The sequence below is a fragment of the Arvicanthis niloticus genome, chromosome 9 (assembly GCF_011762505.2).
Source record: "Arvicanthis niloticus isolate mArvNil1 chromosome 9, mArvNil1.pat.X, whole genome shotgun sequence".
NCBI classification, from domain to species: Eukaryota; Metazoa; Chordata; class Mammalia; order Rodentia; family Muridae; genus Arvicanthis; species Arvicanthis niloticus.
Window position 1 is genome coordinate 64,102,453 of NC_047666.1, and position 19,802 is coordinate 64,122,254.

General features: G+C 47.1%; 1 long non-coding RNA gene across 1 annotated transcript; it reads right to left on the reverse strand.

The window, feature by feature from the left end:
- Positions 1-3,210: 3,210 nt before the first annotated feature.
- LOC143443540 (uncharacterized) lies at positions 3,211-9,119 on the reverse strand. The gene is made up of 2 exons (XR_013112629.1): positions 6,296-9,119; positions 3,211-5,528 (listed from the first exon to the last, which is right to left on the reverse strand). It is a non-coding gene; the product is annotated as an uncharacterized LOC143443540 (long non-coding RNA).
- Positions 9,120-19,802: the final 10,683 nt, after the last annotated feature.

Below are 19,802 nucleotides of genomic sequence, written 5' to 3' on the forward strand. Positions count from 1 at the left end.
GCAGGGTGTAGCATTTGGGGCACTGCTGAACCCTGGGCTTTTGTCCTTAAAACTTCAGTTACTTTTCAGTACCTGAGGACATTGTTCTTCTGTGGCCAACCACCCCAGCATCTGAGCTCCCCAGTCAACTGAGTGACTACATCAGTCATCAAATGAGTGAGTGAGCGAATATGTATCCCATGCAAATTAGAGTGGTGTCCAATCTCCCTGCAGACTCTCTGATTCAAATCCTCTGACTTCACCCATCATTGCAGGGGACTTGTACCCACCAGCACTAATTTGTGACATTATTTTAGCTCCAGATGGAGGTTGTGGTTGACACCTGTGTCTTAAAAGTCAGAGTAGAGGCTGCAGAGATGACTCAGCAGTTAAGAGCACTTGCTGCTCTTGTAAAGGCCCCAGGTTCCGTTCCCAGCACCCTCAAGCTCCCACTCAATTGGAACTCCAGCTCCAGATGATGGCATGCCCTCTTCTGGCACTGCATGCTGTGCTACACATACAGACATGCAGATGGAACATACTTACACACAAAAAATAAAATAAAATAAACCTGTCTTTTTTTTTTTTTTTTAATCAGAAGAAAAATTTGCTGCTACTTCTCTTTGGCAAAGGGACCAGGGAGAGATGGAGTTTCTATTGTAAGACAGAAACACGAGGCCCTGGAGCCAAAATGCTGCTTCCTGGGCTTCAGTTGATTTCTGTGTATCATGTGGGCAAGTGTGGTGGCTCCCCTTTTCAAAGCCTTCTGGGAGCTCCTAGCTGCCTACATGAGTATAGGCCTGGGTGTCATCGTGTGGCACACAAGGGTGTGCTGGGGCCAGCTTATGCTAACTTCCTAGAACTAAATGTCAACTTTCAGGAAGTCTGCAATGCAGGTGACAACATGCTGGGCCCTTAAAATAGCCCACAGTGGGAGTATTCACAAGGGAGACTAACAAGGCTTCAGATAAGGGCTTCTAACCCAGAGGATACACACTCACCAACGGACAACCACTAGTCCCTCACCTCTGGGTGCTGTGGGAAGCTATGGTAGTTAGTTTCAATCATCAGCTTGCTACATTCACCCCCATATGGGAAAATGAGTCTCAAAGATGGATTCTCTAGATCATATTATTCTATGGGCGTGTCTGTGGAGGCTTGGCTACATTAACTGATGGGAGAAGACACAGTCTACTGTGATTACCTCTGTTGCCTGGGTTTGGGCCCTGGACCGTATAAGAGTGGAAAAATCAAGCTGAACACTAGGAATGCACACATTCACTTGTGTGCTCTTGGCTGTGGGTGTAAAGCAGTTCACAGTTTTAACGGTTTTAAGTTTCTGCTGACATCTCTTCCCTACTGTGAAGAATGTAACCTGGAATCATGAGCTAAAATGGCCCAGCAGTTAAGACCACTGACTGCTCTTCCGGGAGTCATGAGTTCAAATCCCAGCAACCACATGGTGGCTCACAACCATCCATAATGAGATCTGATGTCCTCTTATGGGGTGTCTGAAGGCAGCTACATGTATGTACATATGATAAATAAATAAAAAACCTTTGGAGCGAAGAGAGTGGGGCCAGAGTGAGCAGGGCCAGAGCGAGCAGAAGAAGGGAAGAGGGGAAAAAATTAAAATAAAAAAATAAGCCCTTTCACTGGACCTAGGCCTCCCTAGCAGATGTACAGCTTGGGCTTCATGTGGGTCCCAAACAACTGGAGTGGGGGCTATCCCAAAAGCTGCTGCCTGTAAGTGGGATATGTGCTTCTAGCTGGGCTGCCTTGTCAGTCCTCAGTGGGAGAGGATGCGCCTAGCCTCACAGAAACTTGAGTGCCAGGGTGGGGGGATACCCAAGGGGCTCCCACCTGCTCAGAGGAGATGGGGGGGGATGGGAAAAGGATTGTGGGAGGAGGTGACTTGAAGAGGGCAGTGAGAGGGATGTAAAGTGAATAAGTAAAATTAACAACAATAGTGAGAAAAAAAATAGCTCTTTCTCTTCTAAGTTGATTTTTATTGGTGGCATTTTCTCACAGCAACTGAAATTAGATTAGAACGAAAGCCATGCCCCCCACATGATCTCCGCTGGGTAAGGAGAGAGACTCCCTTTATAACTCACGTTTTGATTGGCCTGCAGCATAAGTTTCATTGTGACGTTTTATACCCGTAGACTTTACTCCCATTCATTTCCTGTTACCGTCTCCTGCTCTAGCTCTCCCGATGCCATGGTTCTCTTTTCCTTCTCCTTCTCACTAACTCCCTCTCCACATCGACATATGTATTTCATATATAGGGATCTAAATTCTGTGTATGAGAGGAAATATGAGATGCTTGTCTATCTGTATCTGACTTGTTTTGCGTAACATAGCCCGTTCATTTCCCTGATGAACCACCACTCTGCACATAGATGACAGCTTCCTCATGCAGTCATCTGTAATGGGCATCCAGGCTGGTTCCATTTCTTAGCCCCTGTGGATGGCGCAGCAATAGGCCTGGGTGTGCAAGTGTGGCAGGCTGACTTAGAGCTCTCCAGGCGTACACCCACCAATGGTGTAGCTGGATCTAGTTCTATGTTTGATTTTTTTGAGGGATGAATGAGAGAAGTGTATGGCCTTCTACCCACAGGTGTGTGCTACCTCTTGCATGGAGGAAGAGAGGACCCTTCTAGTTGTGTGACAGGAAGGAATATGGGTAAGACTGCCCCATTCAGCTCTTACTACTGCAGACTCCTTTATGATGCCCAATTATAGTTTTGTTAATTTCTCTGCTCAACAGCTTCTGATGGCTCGACATGACCTCTCAGGCAGAAGACAAGTCCTAGTCTTCTTCATTACCTGAGCCAGTCTACTTCCCTAGTTCCCTCTGCTGCCTTATTGTCTTCTTACCAGACATATTCTGGAACTGTGTTCCATAAATTTTATGGTCAACATTTCTAGCTATTGCCTTCTCCATATACTGTCTACAATGCCTTTTTGTAAAAAGAGAATCTCAATGTCCCCTAGGAGACAAGAGAGTTCTTTATCTGGATGAGCAATCTGGAATGCATGAAGCAAGTAGATATGGAAGCTGTAGGAACAGACATTGATGAAGGACTGGGCTCTGATGGAAGACCTTCTATATGTGGAGATGAAATGCCGCCACCCCTCACCGGAAAGAGGATCTCAAGGGGTTACCTAACCTCTTGGATCCTCTGCTTTCTTATAAGCAAAATGGAAAGACACATACTACATACAGTATTGGTGTTGTGCAGCAATTTTATTCGTCTGAAACATTCCATTTCAGAGGGAAACTCCTGAAGACTCAGGAAGTTCTACAGGGATCCTCCTTACATCTCAGGAAGCAACCAACTCAGAAGTCTCAAGAAGTTCATGAAACTTACCAAATTAAAATAATATCTCCAACACAGAGAAAGTTATACAAGCAGTAAGAACTGCCAAGAAAAAAAGACACACCATCCTGTCAAGCTGCCAGCAAAGTGTGCAGGGAGCTGCAGGTTCAAGCTTTCATGAGTTGTCACCCAAGCTGACATTCAGTGACATGATTGCCTTTGAGTTTTCCCTGTTACAGTAAGTAACTCCTCAACCCAGCTCCGGTAACTAACCCCCAAAAACTCAGTGATTTATCAAATTGGACTTGGGTAGTATTGTTACTTTGATTTGTGGTTTCCTTATTTGGAATGAATAAATGATTATTCACATATCCCTAGGAATAGTGTTCCAAAACAATGTGGCAACCATGAAGGCCAAGAGCCCAACATGGTGCCTAGAATAGACTTAGTATATAAGAACTATTAGCTGACTCTGTGGTCCTTATTCTCAGCTGCTGACTGTCACAACTGCCTTCTTAGTCCCATGAACACACTAAAGTATAGCAGGGAAGTCTCTGCTCGTTCACCTCTTTGAGTTCTTCTTTCCTTCATGGAATCTCTACAGATCAGGAAATGTTTTGGAAATAAGCCCCAGCCAGCCTCTCAGTCTCACCTCTCAATACTAGTAAAGTTGGACTTTAGAGCCTTCCAGACCCTTCCAGACCCTTCCAGACCCTTCCAGACCCTTCCAGAGACTGCCACAGCCTTCCAGAGGCCGCCAATGTGCTCACTTTTCACATCCTTTATTACAACCCAACATTATGATCAGATAAATAAATGAATATCAAAATAAGAAAATCGTACTTGCAACATACTGAGCCAAACTGGACATTCAGGTGGTTAGGGCAGCAAAACTTGGATATCTGTATATGATCACAGGAGATGTAAGGCGAATGTGATAGACCCCCATAAAAACAGACATGTTGTGGGAATAGTAAGAAGTGCTCTGGGCCATAAGACAGAAGTGCTGCCTTCATGAAGGCCCAGATTCGGGCATATGGCATGACAGCTCCCAAGCCTGCCACCTCCCTTCCTGAACTCAAACATCCTTTTGAGAGCTCAGACTGGGCTCTCTGTGCTCTCAGATGCATGTGTGAGGATCTGAAAGAGATTGGCAGAGGAGAATCTAAGCTATCGGGCAGGTGGTTTTGTAAAAGGTACCAACATCTGCAAGAAAAAAAACAAGACAATTCTAGAAGGGAATCTTGCCGTATTTTAGGGGCTGGAGTGAAACATGGTTCCCACTGTGTGGCTCAGGCTTCCCTTGAGCTCACTGTACAACACAGACTGCACTCAAATTCCTGAGCCTACTGCCTCTGCCTGCTAAAGGCTGGGCTTACACACATTTGCCTGTATAGACACTCTCTATCTGGGAGCAAAGAACACACCAGAGAAGTGGGATGGAACCTAAAGTGAAGCATTTGGTTCTCTGCAGTGACAGTAACTCAGCTGGCGACCCCACCCTGCAGTAGGTTCGCCAGTAGACTCCTGCTCAGCAGGAGTGGGCAAGCAGATTCTACTTTCCATTCAGGATATATATGAAATTTTTCTAAATCAAGAAACAGGGTCAGGGCCTGAGTGGCTTCCCTGGGATCTCTGTAGCTCTGCTTTCTCATCTCCAGTAGCCCCCACTTTCAGGGTAGTTGTGAGGTTAGGTAGATAGCGTATGCAAAGGGTTTAGAGAAATTCCCAGCATGCAAGATGGCTGTGCTTGGTATATCTCCACCATAAGCAGCAATAGCACCCTAGAGTGGAGAGCCTAGAAGCCTGAAATGGGCTCCTGACCCCAGCTTACCCACCTTTCTCAGCTCCTGCTGGTTCAGATGTCCACAGTCAATGTCCCCATCTCTGTCTTCATTTCCCCTGACCCTCCCTAACTTCGCCACTCCATTGTGAGTCTCTAGCAGGATACCTGTCCCCAGGCAATGTAGGCAATTACATCTCAAGATGATTAACTGAATTACATCTGCAGAGAGCCTGTATCTCAGCATCCCTCCTCCTCACTGGTTGTTGACACTGTGCCAATTTACTTCTCCTCTCTCTGCCTCTGTTCTCCCCTGTCATCAGAACAGCATACACGTCACTCCTTTAGGTTCCCAGGGACTCAGTGCCCACGAAGCAGATTTATATCCAATTCACAGGAAGCAGTAGGTAGGTGACTGGGATGGCTAATTTGGCTGTCAACATCTGGGAAAAGAGAACCTCAGTTAAAAAATTGTCTCCATTAGATTGTCTTGTGGACATATCTATATATCTTTTTTGATTGGTAATTGATATAAAAGGGCCTAACTCACTATGGCCTAGGCAGGTGGGCTACACAACTACACACACACACAGAGACAGATATAGATATCTCACATATACATATTATATCTATTTTACACACATACACACATTATATGTATTACACATATATGCACATTGTATATATTATACACATATACTATATATATGTGTGTATATATAGTATATACATATATATACTCACATATAGTATATATATACATATGTATATATAGTATATGTATATACTATATGTGTGTATATATAGTATATATGTGTATATAGTAGTGTGTATACACACACACGCACATATACACAGACACTGTTTTGCTCCCTCCAGGTTGCTCATCATATATATGTATATGTACTTGTATATGTATGTGCATATGTGTATATGTGTATGCATGCATGTGTATGTGTGTAATATATAGTGTATGTGTGTAATATATATGTGTATGTATGTAACATATATTACATCATATACATATACACACATATGCACATACACACACACATATATATATGTATATATATATGTATATATATATATATATATATACACACACACATACACGCACACACACACACCATACACAAAATCAGGGCAGGAACTCAAGGCAAGAACCCAGAGTCAGGAACTGAAGCAGAGACTGTGAAGGAACACCATTTACCAGCTAGGCGTGGCTTCTGGATGAGTGACAAGGCTGTGCTTTCTATGCAGGAAGAGCAGCAGGCTGAGGGGAGCTGGCAGTACCATGGTTCACTCTGTCGTTGCTAAGGGGTCATTAACATCTCATCTCCTTGGGAGCTTCAACAAAGACGCCCATTCTCTCACATCCATGGAGCCAAGACTTCTGAAATCAAACCCGACCATGGCCATGTTTCCTACATGTAGGGAGATCCCTTCCTTACCTCTTCCAGCTCCTGATGGTCTGGATGTCCACGACTGGTACTACCATCTCTGCTTCCATCTTTCCTGGGTCTCTCTTCCTCTGCCACTCCACTGTGGGTTTTTTAGACATGTGCTTGTTCTCACATTACACCGGCCACTTGCACCTCAAGATGAACAACTGAATTACATCTACAGAGAGCCTGTTTCCAGATAACGTCATGCACATGGCTCCCAGGGGACAGGTTGATCTCAGCAGACATCAGGATTTACAGGCCACCACCTCTTAATGGCTTCAAGGATCTTGTGTCATGAAGCAATGAGATGCTCCATTGCAGCAGAAGCAGATATAATTAATTAGGAGAAGATACGCTTCTAAAGGGGGGATGGGGCCAGTGTAAGGGGAAAGTTTAACAGCTCAAAAGGGGCTGGTGTGTAAAGGACTGACCTGATGGGCTTTTCTGTGCTATGTTGCTCTAGGAACAGCTTCATGCACTGCGTGTCCCATCAGCATCCTAAACTTTCACCCAGAGATGTGCATTGTATTGTTAGCATGGAGCATAGGTCATTGTCAAATACTCTTGAATTCCTTTGTGGTGAGAAGACGCTAGTAGCTGAAGGAGGATATCATAGCAGTTTTAAATGATACCCAGTTTCTGAACAACTCTACCCGAATAACCCACTGGCTATGCTTGTAATTGTATCCATGTAGGTAAGGCAGGTCAGGGAGAAGCCTTGCCAGAGCTTTTTTTTTAACCAATGGTTTGGTCAATCTTTCTTTATCTGTTTATACTAATGACTCCCTTCACTTTGGAGGGCGGGGCTGCTCTAACCATTCTGGGGTCCTGAGAGGCTCCATTCAATTCTTCAGAGTGCATTACAGATATATGATTTGGGCAGAATAATTGGGAATCAAGGGACCCACCTCCTGGGTACTTGGGCCCACAATCGTGACAGTGACAATGTGGCCCAATTATGTAGGCACATCATAGAAAAGCGAAAGATTTATGATCGGGTTGGTTTCTCCACCAGTATCTCAAAAACACCCACACTAAGCTTCAAGGCTGTAGGCCCTTTAGCCTGTTAAAGCATTCCTCTTGTTTTTTGTTGGCATAATGGCTGCTGCAACCTTCTCTTCTGTTATCCTGACAGTCCAGTGTCTAACGCTGTGGGGAACTGCTTCTAGACTAAGTGTAAAGAGCTATCTTAGACATCTAAGAAATACGAAAAGGAAGTGCAGGGTAAATGCTCATTATTTGACATGAGCGTGGCCCTGCCAAGGACACGTGCCTCGGCCCCATGTGAGTGACAAAGCCTTCCCTGGTTTAGCCTCCCAGGGATGGCAAAGCTGCCCTCCAGTCCAAGTACAAAGATTGACAATCTGTGCAACGAATGTCTACCGTAGCTTTCTCCTCCGGATGATTATGGCCTGAAGAACACTCTCTGACAGGGACTGCTCCTACTAAGATGCGCTAGACCTCCACCCTTGCTCAGCTGTTTACCAGACACCATAAGACCGGCCTCCCTGTTCAACTGTATATGAGAAACATGCGGAGCTCCTGGGGTGCTGTGACTTCTCCATCCAAGAGCCCAGCTCACCTGAACCCCACTTCTCTGTAGATACGTCAGTTTGTCCTTCATTTCCTGTTTGCCCCAGTCCGATCAACCCCTGGGTCTGTGAAAAGGTGCTGCAAACAAATTCTCTTGGTACATCAGGAAAGCTCTTGCCTCCCTGGCCTAGGAAATAAATTGCATCCCCTGTGATTTTAGCTGAGAGAGAAAGCAGAGGTCACTTGAGTGCCCAAAACAATTAGAGGCAGGGACCAGAGAACCTGCTCCCTACCTGCTGTCACCAACAAGCTGTGACACTAAGCAAACCACCTTGATGGTTTGGACTTCAGGTCCCCCTTATGCCTGGATGTGGGGCTCATTCTTGATGGTTTGTCACGCTCCTGTTCTGACATTCGGGAAAGGGGATCTATGTCTCTCATGCCCTGGAGCCTGGAGCAGACCCACTCTGTGTGAGACAGACATTCACTTCCTTGTTACCTTCTTGGGAGAATAACCTACATTCCTCTGCTCTCTCACCAACCACAAAGTCCAGCATGTGACTCTGTAACCTGGGAAGAAGTGAACATTTCTCCCCAGGAGGAGGCAGCGAAGCCAGTGCAGACAGACGCTGGGGTGCTTGAATCCATTCAGATCTGACATCATCTGCCTGTAAATACTCACAGTGGGAGGGTTCTGTCTATAGACCTGTCGCATGAAATGGAGGTCACAAGTTCTGCTTGCCTTACCTGTGACTCTGATCCACTTGCTGCTCTAAGTTAAGGGCCCTCCAACGCCCCCCTCAGCTTTGATGAATTAACCTGAGCTCTCAGACTTCAGGGAAACTGAAAGAATATGGCCAAGAATATGATGAAGAGTTGCATGTGCCATGGGGAGGAGGCGCAGGTAGAAAAGTGTGTGGAGGATCCAGGTCCTGTATAGCCACACCAGATCCAGACGCCTCCACACGTTCAGTTACCTCAACATTCTCGAAAACCCCGGCCCTTCGGCGAACTTTTCTTTAAAGTGTTTTTAACTGGAATAGAATTACATTGCTTTATTACATTATTTCTCCATCTTTTTTTTTCTCCCTCCAACACTTCCTACCTCCCCTCCCCCAGAGCCTCCCATTGCCCCCTTTCAAGGTGCTAACCTCTTTTTGCTTGTTATATTTGTTACTCATATAGATGTACATGTATGCTAACGTGTGTGCAAACACGTGCAGACACACACACACACACACACACACATACACACACACATACACACACACATATATGCGCGCACGCACGTGAGAGCACACACATACACTGAGTCCATCTTGGTTGTTCGTGTGTTTACAGTTTCAAAGCTACACTCCAAGCTGCACTTTCATCCCTTACAACCAGTAAGGGATCTCAATCATGGGAGAGGCTGGAAGTTCTTTCTCTAGGAGTTAGTGTCCTGTGAAACTCCCCCCAACCTCCACATTAACACATTCGCCGATATTGCTATTTTCTAGTCTGGTTTGTGCTGTCATTTCACAGCAGACTCCTGGTAGTCAGGCTCTTACCGTCTCTCCTTTCTCTCTTGCACAATGTTCCCTGAGCTACAGATGCAGGAGCTGTGGTGTCGATGTATCCATTGGAGATGGGATCCCCCTGCTCTGTTGATCTCTGCATTGTGTCCAGTTGTGGTTGTCTGGGATGATCTCCATTTGTGGCAAAGAAAGCCTTCCTTACCCATGGGTGCCGGCTACACATATCCAGAAAAGATGCCTCCCATCCTGCCCTCTGGAGTTTTAAGGCAGTTTGGTTGCATCACCATGTGTGATATCTTCATCGGAAGTTGGTATCTAATTCCATCTTAAGTCCCAGGGGGGCTGGCAGGCTCTCCCTCCCCATTTTTTCTTTGTCTTTCCTGTGTCTATCCTCAGTCTGAAGCAACAGCGAGCCAAAAGTGATCTCATTAGCATACAAAAAAACGGTATGACCATTTCAAGATTTTCAGGATTGTTAGAAGTCCGTTACCAAGAGAGGGAAGAAACCAAACTGAATACAGACTTTACCCCATTCCTTCCTCCCTGCATCTCCACTTTGCCGAAGCCTCCAGCAAGGGTCAGGAAAAGGTCTCCCAGAGTCACTCACACCACCGTACACTTTACTGTTACCTACTCATGCTACAACTGCCTACTTACTTAGGCAACAATGGTCTATGCACAGCAGTACTGACTCATGTATGGCCAAAATAAACAAAATTCCCTTTCCCTGTGGGGTGCAGTGTTAGAGGATAAACCATAAGTGGATAGATCACACATGGTGACAAACTTAGGACGAGTAGGGAAGGGAGGAACTTTCACCTTACAGTGCCAGGTCAGTAAGGTCTGAGTGTCCTGGAAATGGATTCTAGCACGTGGAACAGGAATCTCTAATGTGAGTGAGAGTATAGAGTATAGCAGAATTCCAGAGTCTAGGTCAGGATCCAGAGTGTGGGTTGGGAGTCTAGACTGTGGGCTAGGATCCAGAGTATAAGGTGGCGTCCATACTGTGAACTTAGAGTCCTGGCAACCATGAGTCCTTCAGAGATTGATGGAAGCAACAACAACAGAATGTGGCCAGAATAGCCATGGGTTTGGACAGACACTTGGAGAGATGCTGAATAACACACAAAGAGAAACTTCAGGACACGGGGCTCTGGCATTGTCCCCACCTGCTGATGGAGGCTGGGAGGCCATGCTACCCCCAGCTGTGACAGTACTGACACTGCTGGTTTCCATGCCAGCTCCTCCACAGGAGAAAGGCCTCACCCAGAGGTCCTGGCACCACCACAGTGCCACCGCAGCAACCCCAGCCTGTGCTGGTCTCAGGAAAGGGGAGGGGGCCAGTGTGACTGCTGCTGGGTCAGAATGCAAGCTTCTCTCTCTCTCCCTGCCTCTTTCTATGGAAGATATAAAGGAACTTCCAATCCAGAAGTGGGAGAAATAAAAATGGAGACATGCACAGCTGTCTCCCAGAAAAGGGAGGAAAAGGGAGGCTGGAGGAAAAGGTAGATCTCGGCTTCTCACTGCCAGAGGATAGAGACAGAATTGGAGCGGTCCGGGGACGTGAGCACTGTTAGTCTTGAGGGTTTGAGCACTGTATGTGTGTGTGAGGGGTTCACACACGCACACTCGTGTGCATGCTTATTTACAGAGGCCAAAAGAGGACATCAGGTGTCCTTTCCATCACTCCCTGTCTATTCTTCAGAGGCAGGTCCTCTTCCTAAATCCAAGGCTCAAGTCTGGGCTAGGCTGGAAGACAATAAGCCCCAATCATCCTCCCGTCTTCACCCTCCTTGGGGCTGGAGTTGTAAGCATTTGTAAAGATGGCCAACTTATTACACAAATACTGGGATCCCAACTCCAGTTCTCATGATGAGCTAGCACTCTGAGCTGCTGAGTCACCCCTCCAGCCCTGAGGAAGGTATTATTTTAAGAGATCTTACTCATGGCTCCTGGGACTCTGGTATCCCCATCCCATATTCACTAGGCTTTCTCTCTTGTGGTGAAGGCATCAAAGAAGAGTATTGTACATATTATTAACAGGGGAAGAGAGGTTTTGTGGGTAATTGATTCATATATTAAGGAGGTGAGGAGGGTCCCCATACCTATCTCATTTTCTCCTCAGTCCTTACTCTACTAGAGTTTGGAAGAGGAATGGGCAGAGCAGGGTGGCATCAAGAAGCCTGGTCAGTTTCAAGGAAGACATGGCCCTGGGGACTGAATTTTATGAGTCGAGAAGAAGAAGAAGGATCATGTAGGGCCAAGTAGTGAGGTGACTGCCAGGCTGCCGGCTAGGACATTCCCTTCATCCATCCTGTGGAAAGCAGAGATGAGGAATCTCCTCCACTCAAGGCCTGTGAAACCTGCTTCCAAATATGGCTGCCGGGGTGACAGGCTCAAGGAGACAGAAGAAAGGGACCCTGTGCAATCATTCTGAAGGGGACTTGGTGCTCTCACTTGCCAGTCCCCCTACCTTCTTTAAAGCCAGATCCCTTTGTCCTGCCATGTGCAGTCCCCATGTACCTTGGCCAGCATGTCAGCACACATAGCACCCCCTACACTCAGGGCTTTAGCTCTGCCTGCTCAGGGTTGGTTTCATACCCACCACACATGGTCAGACCAAAAGAAGAGCCAGAGTAAAGATACTCTGGGAAAATACAACGTGATAAAGTCAGTCAATGGCAGTGTTCTCTCCACAGCAGGCTGCAGGCATTGGTAACACTAGGATTGTATACTTGGGAGCTTGACGTGGGAGTGGGTAGGTTCTTATTCTTGTGTCCTGTGTGAAAGCAGCTTCATCCTGTTTTGTCTTCACCCAACCTCCTAAGCTTTCTTGAGTACCCCACAATTGCAGGCAGGTACCCCTACCCACTGACCCAGCCTCTCCCACCTTGCTCTCTCAAATCTGCATGAGGAACCCTTGGTTATTTGGCCTCCGTAAGGGCTTTAAAAATAGACCGTGGATCCCCTATTTTTTTAAAGTCCCTGGCTAAAAATAGCTCTCAGCATCTAGGGGAGAAAAAAAAAGAAAGAAACTGCAGCAAAATTCAATTGGAGCAGTGACTTTCCTGCCGCTGATGTTCCAGGCCAGTTGCAGGGTGAATGTTGCAAGGGAAGGCAGGGGGCAGGGTCTTTCAAGGACAGGGCCAGTGAGGGATGGAAGGCAAGCAATCTGCTGCAGACTTCTCTCACTATTCTCTGGATTCTGGTCACTAATTCCCTCGTGATCTAAACAAACAGGCAGTGATTAAGGCAAGGCTCAGAGCAGCAGCAGATGCCCCAGTGGCTGATGGGAGCCTTGTGGGGATGAGAGCTCAGGGACAAGGCACCCCGAGACATCCCCAAATATTCATGTCTGGGGGAGCCATAGAACAGAGCAGCCCTGTGCTGTCCAGCAGCAAGCCAAGGATTGGGGTGAGACACCCTAGACTCAGCAGGAGTGAGGGACTCTTAGTACATGGACTCTTGGAAAGCTGAGTTCTTATCCGGGACATGATACACGGGGATGAGCTAGCCAAAAGTCTTTTGTACAAGATTCTCTTTGCTTGAGGTGAGGAGAAACATGGTGGAGATGAGAGAATTTCATGGAGATGTGGTTTCACTTCCCGAAAGAGAGCATGTTTGAGGTAGAAGCAAATAAGTCTTCTCTCCACACACTCATTCATACATACGCATGCGCACAAACACCTTTGATCACATCCACACACTACACACATGCACACACATGGGCACACACACACCACACACATATCCACACACTACACACATGCACACTCATAGGCACAAACATACCATGCATATGTTAACAAACACACGGTGTGCATACACATAGTGCACGCATGCACATAGAACTCATATACATATACACACATATGTACCACACACTCATACTTAACATACACACATACACACATTCTTATGCATATACTCATGCACACTCATATTCTAACATGAAAACACACACACGTGCGCGCGCCTCTCTTTTCAAAGAGAGTTGAGAGGAAAGAGTTGAGAACCTGATGTCACCTCATGTGGAGAAGGCAGGGCTGAAAGAGACACTAGTGTCACAGAAACTGAGTGGTCGGTTCCTGGTCACACAATCTGGATCTGTCCCTTTGCCCTGGTGCTGTTCAAGGTGTAGGCATCCTCTCAAGAGATAAGCTAAGGGGTGCACAGTGTGGACCGTGAGCTTTTGCAAATTCAAGGCAGGTAAACTGCTATCTGGATCGTTTTGTTGTCTTAATTCGAGGTATGACTTAGTCTTTTTACGACAGAATCCCTTGTTCTTCTCATCATAAGGACATGTGCCCAGACCTCAAAGTATCCAGTCCTGCTGTACAGATTTATGTCCCCACACACCTGGGCAGGAAATGTCCTGGGCCAGCAAATCCAAGTCCACTGTCATCTCTCACTCTCCCACCCCCACCGCTGCACACACACAGACCCATACGCCACTTTCTCCACCCCAAAACAACACGGCGTCCTTATTTCTTCTCGTAACAGCAGACAGGCACGGATTGCATAACAGAATTGATGTAAGGCACTTTGAGGAACGGAAGGGAAACCAAGTGACTTGGGAAATAAACAGCCCCTCCCCTCCTCGCCAGGCGCGCGGTTCCTGATGGCATCTGTGCGCATCCAGATTGCAGTGCTTTGCTGCGGCCCTGGAACAGTGAGCCTTGTTGCCGGTGTTCTCATAGGCTTTGCTCAGCGTGCCTCAGTACTTTTCCTCTTCTCTGCAGCTCTGGCCTGGAAAACAATAACCTTGTCTCCCTCTAGCGGCCAAAACTCGCAAGCGTTGACCTGGGAGCCTTCGCTCAATCCTGGTGATTTACCAATGGTTCAGGCTTCCGTTGCCTTGGAGACTAACTACTCGCTCATCTGTGGGGCTGACGGTTGCCTAAAAGCTTAGAAGCCCATAGGTTTTGATTTTAGAAGTCCCTGAAACGGATGTCGGTGACTGGCGTATGGTTGTCACTGTGTTCCAAGTTTAATAGCACAGAGTATCAGTCCCCTGACCGGAAGAATGACCTTGGCCTGGGAAGGAGATGCTCATTCTTGGACCCAGCTGAGGTTTTTGATACAGTGCACAAATTAGAGTTATTTGATAGCATTCAAAAATCCCTGAACTCTATCCCAAGCACCACAAAAACCTGGAGTAGTGGTGCAGGTCTGTAGCCCCAGTGGATTCCAGGGCAAGCCAAACTACTTGAGACCTTGTTTTTTAAAAAAAGAAAAAAAGTGACCTTTCTCATATCTGTTCATTCAGCAACTCTTAGTTGCAACCCAAGAATCTATTTTGTCTGTCTGTCCTAACATCTGGCTTTGCAGCCCAGACCATCCTTTAGCTTACCGTTCTCCTGCCTCAGCCTCCTGTGTGCTGAGATTACAAGCACAAGCCTCCACACTCAGGTAGGCATTTGCATTTTAATACATTCTCTAGATGACTCCGACCTACAACGGGTTATCACTGGGTGACCCAGATCAAGAGTCCTTGACGTTTTGTTCCTGTTAATTTTCAGAAACCTTGTGTACATACTAAAGAGCTGACCGAAACAAACTTGGGAGATACCTATCTCAATCAGTCATTACCAACAACGCATCAATTTAAATAATAATTCTTCCTTATGGCTCCCTGCCACCACCCTGCTCCTCCCACTGTTATCCAGCTCTTCAGAGCCCATCATGGAAACTGGGGATGTAGCTCAGGGTAGGCTTCCAGGCCTGCACAAAACCCCAGAACTGCATAAACTGGGCATGGTGGTACACGCATGCAATCCCAGCACTCAGAAGACGGAGGTAGAAAGATCGGAAGTTCAAGGCTATCTTTGGTTACATAGTGAGTTTAAGACCAACATGGGATACATTAGACTCTGTTTCAAACTTTTAAAGGGGAGGCCATGATGATGCACACCTTTGTTTTCAGCACTCGGGAAGCAGAGACAGGCAGATCTCTGTGAATTTGAGACACCATGCTCTACAGAGCATGTTTCGGGCCAGGCCAGCTACATAGTGAGACCTTGTCTCAAAAACACCCAAACAACAAATAATCATTTATAAACAGCTTTGAATGGAGATGAGGCCACCAGAGTACCTGTGAGGCATACCACAGGCAGGAGATGAGGGATTGGTATTTTCAAAGATGCCTTTTCACAGGCCACTTCTACTGTGTTCCTCCACAAACTTCAGAAAGCAGAGAGCTGACAACCAGTGAGCTATGATGCAGGAGATCAAACACACATCTGTTATAAGAAGGAACTCGGGGACATTTGATGCAGCTCCCTGCTTGACAAAGTAGGAAGCTGAGGACATGACTCAAAGACTGACCCTGGAGGGACCTTTTCTCCAGGCCCCTTGTAACTCAGGTCCAGTTACAAAGTAAGAGTTCTCAATGGTTTGACTTAGCTACTTAGTCTGTTTAGAACCCATAAAATATGACCAGCTGGTATGTGTGCTGGAGGATTGTTTTTCCAAGAGACACTTGATTTTTTGCTTTGTCATCTCCCGGTTCCTGGGGATAATTATTCTCCACAGAGAGAAAACTGGACTCAAGTCCCCTGGTCTCCAGGCTTCTGGATGGAGTTTCCACCATGGTGTCATACTGATTCCTGATGCCCCCTTGGCCCTTCCAGGAGATTAAGAACAACCCACAGGCAAGGGCCAAGAAATTACCCACCTGCTCTCACAGGCCAGGGAATGAGGAACCTCTGATGTCCTGGTTGCTTCCATACTCGCATAGGATGTCTGAGCAGCCATGTTTACCAGAGCACACAGCACCCAGGGGTGGTTGCTGACCACTTACCTCTAGTCATGGGAAACATCAGGGCAGCTGCAACGAATCAGACACATCCCTGCCAAGGAGAGAGCCTAACAGTCCCAGTTGAATGGCTATGCAGACTGTGGGCCCTGCATAGGTTTGCACAAGAGGGTTTTGGTTGGTCCTTCTAACCCAGAGTGGCTAACTCAGGGGCTGCAGCAGCTGTGCAGTTGGGAAGGAAAGTGGTTGTAGCTCCCTCTAGTGGACTGTTGACAGAAATCCAAAGTGAAGAAGGGTAGAAGCAACCTGACCCGTGCTGCTGTGTGTCACTGCAAGTAATGAACTTGGTCTTCAGAGGAAGTTGCTCCCTTCACACCCAGCACAGAATGCCTTGGTGACAGAGCTTATTCTCACAATCAAGTGGCAGGCCCACCAGAGTTCCAGGGCGGCTGAACCGTTACCCAGGAGCTATTACCACTAGGCTGTGAACAGGCCAGAGGCTACTCTCCTTCCATTTGCCAGGATGTTTAGAGAGCATTCAACCAGCCCAACCTCCATCCCTGCGGTACTGGAAATGCTGGGTGTCTGTGACAACGTCTCAGTGAACTCACAATTGATTGCTTGTCAAAAGAGTGTGCTACCAGAGCTTCCCATGGGTGCAGGGGTTCTTGCTGCAAGCATGCTCACTGACTTTACCATGCCTCTCCACCACAGTGATCAATCATGGTTGCTTTCCCGCATTTTACCACTATACCCCAATTAGCCAGGTGGGTTTTCTACTCTGGGGTCAAGCTGGAAGAGAACGGCCCTCTTCTGTGACTGAACAGGAAAAGACACCAGGCTGAAGCAGCCATCGGGGCTGTTGGCTATTATGAAGATGGGACTGAGCAACTCATACTAGCAGGAAGAGAACATCCACTGGACCCATCCCATAGCAAGGAGAGTAAAGGTGATGGCTGGTACTCACACAGGCTTACAGCCAATGAGTCGGCACTCTACTTATATTAACCCATTTAATCATCACGAAAGCCTTGTGTCATCAGCAATCTATAAAACTGCCATTTGCCTGGGCACTAGACTCATCTGAATGCTAGCCAAAGTCATCTGGTTATTATAACTGCCTGCTGCTGAGTGCAAAATCTTAACAAGAGCTGAACCAGTGTGGGTCTCCCTAGGCAAGAGATGGTGCCCGTTTCCCATCACGTGCATGCACCTGGAAACAAGGCCATCCTGGAAAAGACACCAGGCTGAAGCAGCCATCGGATGCTTCATCGGGGCCCATGGATGGAATCCCAAACTTCAGAGCTATGAATCAAGAAGAGACACTGGGTGTCACAGGTCATGTTGCCCATTTTCCAGGTGGGCTTGTGGCAGAGTGAGGCCATGAGGAGACTTGGTACATGTCACAGAGTCGGCACCAAGTGTTCAGATGCTCATCCTAAAGCTCTTTGCCCACCACCAGACTGTAAAGCTACTAGGAACTTGAATGGAGGTCTCATCTCATCCCAGGGAGCTCTCTATTCTCCCAAGACTATCTTGTTGCACCATTTATCTGTCAACGCACCCTGGAAACAGATAGAATCACCCCTGCAATGGCGCATGACCCATGCAGTTCTATGACCATGGTCTTGCCATAAGCTCCCTGTGCCCACAGTGCTCTGGGGCTCTCTGGTTACTTCTCTTGGATGTGCTCCACCACTTGGCTGAGAAGCAGGCTCACCGGACTCTAGGTCTGATAGAAGAGAGAGAAACGTGAGGAGAGGCGTGAAGAGCTGAGAGGGAGGCTGTGTGGGGGAGGAGAGTGAGAGACAGGGAATGACTCACGAGAACTCAGATGTGTCCCAGGCCCGGGGTCAGGATGACAGATGGGCATGGTGACAACAGCTGCCCCCTCCCACTGGCTTTCTGGAGAAAAAGAGGCGGAGCTGTCAAATGCTCAGACTCTAATGCATGTCTGTCCTTCGGTGGCAGCCCAAGAGTGAGTCCAGACATGCCGGCTTGGCTGCCTTTCTTCCCTACGTCACCTCAAACTCACAGCCTTGGTATCATCCTTGCTGTCCATCCTCACACATCCTACATCCGACCTGTCTTGCTGGCACTGCTTTCCCGAAGGATGGGATCTGTCTATGTCTCACTGGCTCCGCAGCAACAGCCTGGACCAAACCACCCATCCTCAAATCTGTTCAGGCTCATCACTGGTAAGTCTGATAAAAAATTAAAATCTGATCAATCACTTCACAAATCCTATAGGGATGGCTTCCTATTGTCTCAGAGCACAGAAGAAGTCCTGGCCTGGCCCATCTTTCTGCCCAATGGCTCTCTCTGCATCATCTCCTTCCCTGCTGATGGCTTGCTGATCTCTGGACACTTCTCCCTCTGCCTGCAACACAGCAACCAAGCTCCTACCTCTGCATGTGTATCGAGTGGATTGTCTTCTCCTGCTATCAACACAGCTCATCCGATGACCTCCTGTACTTTAGTCAAGCAGCACGACCTCGCTCAGCCTTTCCTTGCCTCTCTTTTCTCAACATTCCTACACTGCAGATGAGCTCGCCTCACTGTACAAATATCTAACCGTTTACTTTATTAAGTGCCTGTCTTCCCTGCACAGAACCCAGTATTATTGCTTTTATTCATTAGTGAATCTCTGGCAACTAGAAAAAAAAATGCCCGACCTATAGGAGATATGCACAGGGAATAGTGAATGAACAAACCATCAAATGCTAGACACACTGGAGAATTAGAGCCTCAGAGGAGATAGCAGCCACTGGGATTATTTAGCAGGAAGAGAAGCCTGCTTGTAAAAAGGATGTGTGTGTGTCTCTGTGTGCGTGAGTTGGAGATGTTTGACAGTCGTCTTCACTTGTAATCAACAGTTTATGAGCACTCGATCAGTTGAATGTAAGTTCTTTGACTATATTTATCAACCAGAGCCTGTGCTTACCTATTCAGTCTCTCTGTCACTGGTCCAGCTGATACCTGTGAGTGTTCCTTCTACACTGGGTGTTCTGCCGAACACCAGGTAGACTGTGCTTCAGAGTATGGTCTATAGAGTAGCCATGCTATGAAACAGACCTAGGAGTGTAACATTAAGGAAGACTCCCTCGTACACACACCCTGCCCCCCTCAGCACCTGATTAGGAAGTAAATTTAGACCAACAGGAATGAAAACTTGAGTATGTGGTTACTGATGAGGATGGCCCGCTCCAGAGACCACAGATTTGTATAGGAGTGTTCGTTTGGGAACTTCCAGAAGTAACATTACTGTTAACTTTCATGAGGAAAAGCAGTTGACTATGGGTTTCAAGAACAGTAACAAGAGTTACTAGAAGGGCTTGCTTCACAACACACACACAGGCACACGCATGTGTGCATGCTCGCACTCACGCACACACACCACACACACATACACACACCACACATACACACACCACACATACACACACACACAGGCACACGCATGCG